The sequence below is a fragment of the Bacillus rossius genome, chromosome 10 (assembly GCF_032445375.1).
Source record: "Bacillus rossius redtenbacheri isolate Brsri chromosome 10, Brsri_v3, whole genome shotgun sequence".
NCBI lineage: Eukaryota > Metazoa > Arthropoda > Insecta > Phasmatodea > Bacillidae > Bacillus > Bacillus rossius.
Window position 1 is genome coordinate 54427484 of NC_086337.1, and position 10408 is coordinate 54437891.

The following is a 10408-nucleotide window of genomic DNA, read 5'->3' on the forward strand; positions in this document are numbered from 1 at the left end:
ATAATGAAGTTGAACGCTGATTACTTGCTGAACGGTATTAGTCTCTTGTGAATGTGCTATAATGTTATGCTGGAATACCAAAGATATAAAGGCTTCCTGCCTTCTCTTATAACAATGGCTTCCTGCTTTCTCCTTTAAACAATTACAATACTTGGTTTGAAAATTTTCACATTCAAAAACATTTTTTGAAAGCACATGTTTCATTCAGCCTTTTTCACTGTCAAAAAAATACATGTTAAAGACTAAACCATGAATAAAACTTGAATAGACGGTTTATAAATGGCGCTCTAACACCTGGAGCTATGCATGCATTTTTTTATATGCACGTGTTCCAGAACGTTGACATTTCAATTAATAAAATAATAATAATATTCACACTGCTTTGTTTGGCAATATTAACAGTCTGAAATAATACTTTTCAACACATGCATTGTTATTCTTTATAAAATTAATTATTCTTTCATGTGACAAAATGAAAAAATAAAAGTGTTTCCGCCCGGGATCGAACCGGGGACCTTGCGCGTGTGAGGCGCACGTGATAACCACTACACTACGGAAACCCGCGATATTAAATTATCCAATATTTTGGTATATAAATAGATATATTTAAAAAACTATTATAATCATCATTTAGATCTTATATATTTCTATATAAAAATATGTATTTTATATTTTTGCTCTTATCAACAATGACGTACTAACTGTACCACCCAGACAAAACCGAATGATTATTGGAATACTAAAATATTTTAAAATTTAATTTAGGCTATTTCTTTATTTTATTATTTTTTTAGTTATCTCAAATATACTACGTTCATAATACTCCATACTTGATTTTGTGGAATATTTTAGTGAGCATAGTGCCTATGCGTGTATTTATAAAATACAAATATCAGTATTGTATAAACTGATTTTACGTTATTTTAAGTATATAGTTTAGGACAAACAACAAGAATATACCCGTATAATACTTATAAAACCAACAATAGTTACAAAACATATGTTTTAAACTAATCTGAAAAACTAACAATCCTTTGCCACATGGCAGTGCATAGTCAGATCAGATTTGCAGTAAATTGAAAACATATTGAATTATTGACACTGTAAGTGTAGTAAAGGACAAAACAAATAAATTTTATCAAATATTAAATAATTACCTGGTAAATTTAAGGTTGGAAGAGTGAGATGGTTCAGTCTTTTAACTTCCGAACTTCGACACAAATCGCTGGAATGTTTTCCACAAACTAAATAACGCCGTTGTTGCTTACACACACAAATTATGGGCTAGAAATTATTTTCACCCACTCTTTAACCTGGTGGTCCTTTGCAAAATAAGGAAACCTATGTCTAACAGTTCCGGGAATAAAAAGTCACATCCATGTACACAACACAAATATGGACTTGGCATATCTAGATGTCATTGATACAATTCACACAGTAATAAACTGCTTCTCAAATAAAATCATGTCGTTAAAATGTTTGATACGGATGAAACTTCAAAATAAAATATGACTGCTTCAAATGTTTTTCAAATTTTTGGTATATTTTTCTGTCTCTCTCGCACAGGTCAATAACAGCGCTGCCACAGAATAAACAATTGTTTATTATTATTCTGTGGCGCTGCGGTGCGGTGTCAGTTTTCTACACTAAACACTTAATCGGCAATTATACAGAAAGGCGCTAGGCATGGGAGAGATAGGGATACATATCTTAATATACTTTTACCGGGATAAGGTCTTGACCTCACGGATTCTGTGAAATCTGTAGATTTACGTAATAAAATTAATAACAAGATATAAATAATAAGTTGCATCTGCTGTCCCACCTAATATTACTCCCCGCATTTACACAGAATAATAGAATTGTTTTATTTGGATTTTCGGAGTTATACTTCTTTATGTTAATTTATATAAGTGAAGTTATGCTCCCGTTTGTATAATTAATTTGCATTATTAATTATACCATAATTATTTAATAAATATATAATATTAAATATATTAATAAATAGAATAAACATTCTGAATATATTTTTATCTAATTAAAATTAATCTCGATTAGGTATTTGACAAAATTAAATCATTAATTTTATGAACATGTTTATATTAATATTAAATACTATGTATTTATTTTATTTTTTATTTTTATTGAATATATATTTTACCATCCATATTTATATCACTCCAGTCCTTTTGATATTTTATTTCTATTAATTGTTTGCATGCAAAATTAAAGTTAGTTTTTATTACGCCAAGTGAGTCTAACCTCTAATCCGGAGTGTGAACATCAACCTGTGATCTTAGGAGTCAGTAATAATTAGGTGCTTGGATTTTTTAACATTATCTTTTATTTTAGTTCACGTAAGTGAAATTATAGAGCGTAAATCTCCAATTACTAAAATCTCCATTTTCCTGCCGTAAATTTTGTCCGAGACTAATGATTATTCGGTGTAGTCATCCAATTTAACGAGTCAATAAAAAATTATAGTAGCGCGATCTAATAGACGTAATTACTTAATTGCGAGGTGTTGAAAAATAGACCACGGCTCCTATGTTACGCAGGCCAAGGGCACAGTGCGATTGGGTGTTTAACGGTTTGCATGACGTCATGCATGTTGCAAAGAGGGCGGATCGCTACACTGTTACAAATTTCGTAATTTAGCGAGAACATTCACGTAAATGCTATATTAACTTACGGAAAAGTAGACCTCAAGGCAGCAGCCTGACTGGGCCGCCAAATGGGCCGCCCAAGATTTCTGTAAGATGTGTGATTGCAATTAGCTATCAAGGGGCCTACTCATTGGTATCTAGTGAGGCGGGATGATAAGTACGATGCTTGCTGGTGCCTCTAATGCGGTGTCGCCTCTAAGCGCAAGGATCTGAAATGTCGTGCATAGGACAAATATGAAATTTGAGCGGTGATTGTAACATTATACGGCGGAGAAATGAAGATAAAGGTGTAATGCAAGTCTTTCAAAAATGTGTATTGGGTTGTTTTATGCCTAAAAAATTTCTCAGAAAACACGCCTTTTAGCCATTTGCACTCGTCCAAAAACACATTCACAGACGCAGACTCCACTCGGATATCTTCAGAAGTTTTCTAATCGCATGATTTCTTCCGAAGCTCTTCACACCGTAGGTGTGCCCAGGTAAGCGGGTGTATTAAGTGCAACTGCATTTGCCTATACAAGTTTCGTTCGTAACATGTATTTTTTTTTTTTAGATAAAGATGAATATTTTCAAGAACGTTTTGACGTGACGTCTAATAAATCGATGAACGCCGGCTGCACGCACGAAAAAGTGTCCCGTTACGCACATTGTCCCGTTACGCTGTGTCCCGTTACGCTCATTGTACGCTTGCACCGCATCTATCTCTCTTCCACTCGTTTAGAACAACCATCGATTTGACTTTTTCGAGGCACATTAACCTTTAAACACTCCCATTCGTTTCCTACTTTTCCTATCATCGTCCTATCCTTAAAAGAATAACACAGATTGGAAGAAGTTAAATAGCAAACATGTATAAAAGTTATACTTAAAATAATCTCTTCGTTAAAGTAATAAACATATTTGAATTAATGAGTGCAAATAAAAGTAAATTTATCAATTAAATTGTAGATTTCATTTCACTCCTTCTTTGTATCCATACAAAATAGTGATAATTCAATAAAAATTATTCCATTTGATTCATAAAAGTATGCAATCATTTCATCAATGTTTTGTTATGACGTTGTCACGTTAAAATATCGTCCGTAAACCGACTTTACAGACAACCGATTTTTGTTTTTTCAGTGTAGAGGGCGCGGTGGTGGAGAGCCAGTTCTGGTGCGAGGACGTCGCGGCTAAACAAGAGGAGCACACGCACATCACTCGTGCTCTGAAGTGCCCCCCGGGGCCGGCGCGGGCCTTTGCATCTGGCGCTGAACCACAACTATTCTGTTTCAAATGACACGTAAAACATTCAAGTTGAAGCGCCCAACGCACGGATAACGTTTTAAGTAAAACCGATTTCAGTTTTTTTTTTTTTTACAACCAGTGTAAAACATGGGTTGATTTGGCTTTCTGCGTTGTGGGCGCGTCGAATATCATCGACGTTTCGGTCGATTATCCCCCCCCCCCCCCCCCTGGTTGTGATGGCATCGCGGCTACAATTCAGAAGCTAAAGCAACTCCAGACAATGGCTGCCAAGGCCTGCGATCTTTATTCACCGTAAAACACTTGCCACTAACATCACGTCAGTAAAATGTAATCATGTACAGAGGTAAAGAACATGTGTCCTTTTTTTTTTCTTTTCTTTTGAACCAATGCTGGCACCATGTTTGCTTTATGCCGGAATGTAATCTTCACGTACAAATGAGTTTAAAAATAAAGTTTTTTTTTAAATTTCGTAAAGCAATTGTTCCTAATTCTGGTGAAGAAACCTGAAACAAACGGAAAAAGTTGCAGTTTTGTTGCCAATGGTGTAATTTATTTGATTTCCTTGGTGCAGATCCGCGTGATACGCAGATTGCGGGGGTTCTCCTTGTCGAAGTGGCTGTGGTCAGGGGGTCAGGGGGTCAGGGGTCAGAGGGCTCGGCGGGGACACGTGAGCGGGGGGCGGGGATTTTCCACTGGGGCGGCGCAAGGCCAGGCCCGTGGCCTTGCGAGGACGGGTCCGGTAATTTCGCTCAGTGCCGACGGCCATTCCTGCCCCTCGGTCGCTTCTGGAGCGGGACCCGCCGCGCCTGCTTGCGATTAGTCGGGGCTTTGAATATATATACTGTATAGAAGTCGCGAGTGGATAGGATTTACTAGTCTACGTTTTTCAGAAGCGTATGATGAGCAGCTTGGGAACTTCACCGCTGCGGTGCGCTGCCGTACCGCCCTGTATCGTCTTAGTTGTTATTTACACGTTAGAGCGCAGCGCTGTCGCCCCTCTGTCATTCCCCGCACCCCTCATCCATCATTCACTGCAGCTCAAGGTCGTTCAACGGGAGGGGGGAAGGGGTGTTTGAAGAGTTCGACACTTGTCCGCTAGGGACCACCACAAGTCGATGCCCTAGAGATGGTGGCGATTGCGGCGGTGAATTAACCAAATACCTCAAAACCGTATTAGAAATTTTAACCTGGGCTGGCGACTTCTATTCAGTATATATATTCAAAGGTCGGGGCAACTGAAATGCTGCCCCTTGGATGGGCAGCCCCATCAGGATTTTTCTGACAGTGGTGTTTCTGAAAGGTTGTCTGAATTGTTGCCTCTTGGAAGGGCAGCCCTTTAGTTTGTAAAGTGACCTAACCTAACCTAACCTAACCTAACCTAACCTAACCTAACCTAAACTAACCACTGTCAGAAAAATCCTGGTGGGCTGCCCTTCCAAGGGGCAAGTTTTCAGGATTATTTAAACACTTAAAGAAACATGTTTTCAGAAATTGGATGGGCTGCCCTTCCAGTCGCTGTACAAACAAACCATTGCCAGAATAATCCTGAAGGGCTGCCCTTCCAGGGGGCAACAATTCAGCTCCCCCGATTAGTCAACTCTCGACACCGCCTTCCTCCCCACAGTGGCAAGCTCGCAGGGGTGCCAACCCAGACGCGCTCAAACACCAGTGCTCCCGACCCCAGCACGGTTGGAACTTCCCTTCCCAAACCAACTCTTCTTCCGAGACCATCCTTCTTGTCCCCTCCACCCGTGTCTGGGCCCAACTTAACTAGTTACGGTCTGGATCTGAGAGGGGTGCTGTCACAACTTAGAAATACACAACTTAGAAACACACAAGATAAAATCTTCTAAGTTATGCCTGTTCTAAGTAGTGTGTTTCTAAGTTTTGAAAGCTATAAGTTATGACTTTCGAAGTTACGACGTCTCTAAGTTGTGTGTTTCTAAGTTACGTGTTTCTGAGTTATGATCGTTCTGAGTTATGTGGAATTTTTTTTTTTTTTCGAGGTTTCTGAATTATGACTGTTCGAAGTTGTGTGTTTCTAAGTTATGTGTGGTTCCCGATCTGAGATACGGGAGTTAGCCACGGCATCGATTGATCCCCGAACAAAGCACGTGGTTGGAATCCTGCACGACTACGCGTGTAGGCTTCGGCCTGGGACGCAGACTAAAACACACGACGGAGAAGCGAAACTGTGACATGAGAGACGCCAGCGCTGCGTCGCACGTGCTGATAGCTGCGGCGCCGACCCCGGCACTCGTCAACACCACCAGCCACCCCTGCCAACATCGTCACAGAGGTCATGCATTTTGCTCCCGAATATTGACAGGTTTGCCAAGTGTTATTTTTTTTTTAATTCCGTGGGGTCAAATTGTCGAGTCCGTGTCACACAGTCACGTGGACTTACGGCTCGGTCCACAAGCCAATGTTTTCTTGTCATTGTTATTTTGTGAGAAAATGTTCAACTAACCCTTTCAGTCCATCCGTCAACTAAAGTGGACTATTTATATATCTTAACGATACATGGACTAATTAAACTTTGGTTTTCCATTCGTCATGGTGTGGCCTACATTCGAGTAGGGCTATGAAAATAAAATTTTATATTAAGCTATACGTTATAATGTAAAAATAGTTTAGTTATACCTATATATATATATATATATATATATATATATATATATTATTTTTTTAGGAAATGACAAAGTGTGACAGCGTTCTTACAAATTATGTTCCGTGTCAAATTTTATCAACATATGTGGTGAGAATCGTTTGTGATTTTGCTTATAATTTTAATTTAATTCCTACTATAATAATTATAAATTGTTTATAACAAGAATTTTATCAATTTATTTTATGCTTGTAAGTTCAACATGTTTTTCAATATTAATAAACGAATAGCATATAATCGTGTAGAACCTACCCATACAGATGTAGCATGTGTGTAGCTCTTTAGTATTAGGTTGTCATCCATAAAACAAAAAAATATATTTATATATGTTCATCTAATAACTTTTATTATTTAATGCTTCCTCAATTTTGTAAAAACCACATTTTTCGAGAGTTAGTGATGATATCCTACAAACTGAAAATGTTTTACGGTGAAGGCTACATACGAAAATTTAATTCAAAACTGTGTACGATCTGATTTCAGGCTTTCAGTTCGTGCTAGAATTGTAACATGAATTGGTTTAAAACCTTTTAATATAATGAGATTTGACACGCAAAGCTCTTGAAACCACTTGGTTGTTATGATTTCACCCGTCCTTCCGTCAAAAGCATGAAGTTACCAACATTTTTCAGGCCACCTGATTGGCTGCAGGTCGCGTAATTGACGAACGGACAACTGTGGAGGGATGATAAGCGCGACGCTCGCTGGTGCTTCTAGCGCGGTGTCTCCTCTGGACTGGCGCGCAGTCTTCTCGTCGTGCATACAGCAACTGTGAGATCTGGGCGGTATCCATAACATTATATGGCGGAGAAATGAAGATAACTGAGTAATTGGTGGGTTTTTTATCTACTTTTCCCCATGTATTTTATGTCTGTTTATAGTGTGTTTTATAATGAATCGTTTTGTCCTTTTGTGCTTATCGATTATCACCTCTGCAAAAAGAGACAATTTCGTCTGGAATTGCTGTTTGTGTGCTTCGCAAGGTTTGTGTGTATTATTCTTCCATTGTATATATAATTTTGGCCTTGCGGCCTCTGTAATCACAATACTTATTGAATAAATAGCATTTTTGAAAACCGAAAAACAAGGCCTTTTAGCCCTTTCAAGAATCTCTACCAGGCGTTTCATGTTTAAAACAATTATTCTGAAAATACGCGTTTGAAAAATTTTTCACTCCCTTAAAAATACAGTTTCAAAGCTCTCAGCGTATTCGTAAATGATTTTCGTAAAGAGACGCCACTCGTATAATTGAGCCATTTTTAAATCATGGAGTTTTATTTTTGTGAAGGTCTGCATACCGAATGCGTGCCCAGTGGTTAGCAGGTTTAGGAGTGACTATACGGGAGAGGAGGGTTTTTCTAAAGGGACAGCCCCACCCGTATTTGCCTTCGCTGACGTCAACAGGTGTTAATGCCTTCCGGACACCGGGAATCATCTGGAAGGTGTAGAGGCCCTGCCACTCTGCCAAATATTTGTCTCGAACTCTATTTGACAGCAGGTTCGAGGAGTAGTATTGGACGGAAAATTCCTTCCAATGTTCTCTATCAAATAAATTGGGACAGATAACCTCAAATATGTTTTAAATCATGCCAACATTATCAAAGTTGAATTTAATCTGAACTATCTCAAACTTTTATACCTTAATATATTTTGGAATTGAATAATGCATCGCAGTGATGGATAGGATTTTTGAACGTGTCATGCTATTAATGCATTAATTTTTATTTAATGTATGTAATATTCGTTACACAATTAAATATATGTTCAGTGATTTTTTTAAAGCTATATATAGAAACATAATTACCTTTTCACACACAAAATTATTTCGCATACGACATTTATATTAACATTATTTTAGTTACTTCACTTTTATAACCTCTTTAATAGTTGACGTGGTTTTTGACCATTTTAAATAAAGATTCGTTGTGATGGAAAGGAACGTGTTTTTACGTTTTCACTAGGCACGATTTTGATTGGCTGATTGCATCCAGTATCCAAAATATTTTAGAATCCGTCATATGTGCAAAATATTTGATGGAAGCTCAAGTCATCCAACTTGTCAAACAAAAACATGGCCGCGCTAGTGACGTTCTCGGTGACGTCATTGCCCTCCAACTTTATCCGACACAACATATTGTCAGGTTTTTGTGAGCGAAAGTTTGACAGTGTGACGATGCATGTGTCTTGCGGTCCGTTCAAGCGGAGATCCAGAGCAGCTGCTACGCTTCTAGGGACATCAGTTGCATTCCGGAAGAGACTAGCTACATCCTGATGAGAGAGAGTAGACACGGTCGTGTCGGGAATTGGCTGGTGCTTTGAATATATATACTGTATAGAAGCTTTGAATATATATACTGTATAGAAGTCGCCAGCCCAGGTTAAAATTTCTAATACGGTTTTGAGGTAGTTGGTTAATTCACCGCCGCAATCGCCACCATCTCTAGGGCATCGACTTGTGGTGGTCCCTAGCGGACAAGTGTCGAACTCTTCAAACACCCCTTCCCCCTCCTGTTGAACGACTTTGAGCTGCAGTGAATGATGGATGAGGGGTGCGGGGAATGACAGCGGGCGACAGGGCTGCGCTCTAACGTGTAAATAACAACTAAGACGATACAGGGCGTTACGGCAGCGCACTGCAGCGGTGAAGTTCCCAAGCTGCTCATCATATGCTTCTGAAAAACGTAGAGTAAATCCTATCCACTCGCGACTTCTATACAGTATATATATTCAAAGGCTGGTGTCAATCGCGGAATAAAACCTGGTTTTGCGATCCACGTTAATAAGTAACATTTCAGGCGCTTCCGGTGCTTAAGAACTGAGGGATTTTATAATGAACTGAAACTGTGAAATGAAATTTCTAGAGAAATTTAATCCGAATTGATTTCATTTGTACTTAGTTATTTGTTGATGATTCGTATAGTTTGTTGTAATTATTGCAGGCGCAATTTAATACTCGTTTGAGTGATAAAGATAATTGACTTATTTTCTTGAGAAATGAGACCTCCATCACCACCTTCCCACTTGTTTAGAAAATGTACGAGTTGATAGCGATTATTTGGCAGTTTGTAAGCTTCAAGGTTGACAAAATGCATAACTCAAATTACAACAAAATCGCTTATACGACCATTTTGTACAAAACAAATTTCCCTGGTTGCGTAAGGTACGCGAAGAGTTCTGAGAATGAGTGCCAATAGCGCTATAGGCCATTTGACCCATTTTTTTTTTTTGTAATTGTTTCCTACCACATAACCAAGTTTATTCCTTGATCCTGATGACGGGATTAATTTATCCTATGGTACATGATGATTGCAGTTTTAATTAAGTACGTCGAAATCGCCTGGTCATAACAGAAATATCACAAACAAAACAAATTACGCCAGGTCTGGTGAAATTTAATATTTGTATTCAACTTACGATCATAATTCATTGTTAAATCACAAAAAAAAATATATATATATCCAAGATCTTTCAACGTACTATTAAAACAGCAAGCATCATGTATACGGGATCATGACATCCGTATCAAGGGATTAATATGACTATAGTTTGACTGTACGTTTATCCTGAGAACCGGAGAAAGCCGCGACTCGAACGCACGGAAGGAGGTTATGTCGGCAGTCCGCGCGTGTCAACGCCGCTTCGCACGCGACTCAGCGGTGGTTGTGGGCGGAGGGGAGGGGAGGGTGAGAGTATTTCTGGAACGCACCACGCGCCCGGAGCGGCGCGGCGATTGGTCGCCGGCGCATGCGCACGCGGTCGCCAGCTGACTTCCCCCTCCACCGCGGCCCGGGCCGGGGCGACGGTGGCGCCGCCACAGCACCGCGGC

General features: G+C 39.1%; 1 non-coding gene across 1 annotated transcript; it reads right to left on the minus strand.

The window, feature by feature from the left end:
• Positions 1–487: 487 nt before the first annotated feature.
• Positions 488–560, minus strand: Trnav-cac (transfer RNA valine (anticodon CAC)). Its single transcript has one exon. It is a non-coding gene; the product is annotated as a tRNA-Val (tRNA).
• Positions 561–10408: the final 9848 nt, after the last annotated feature.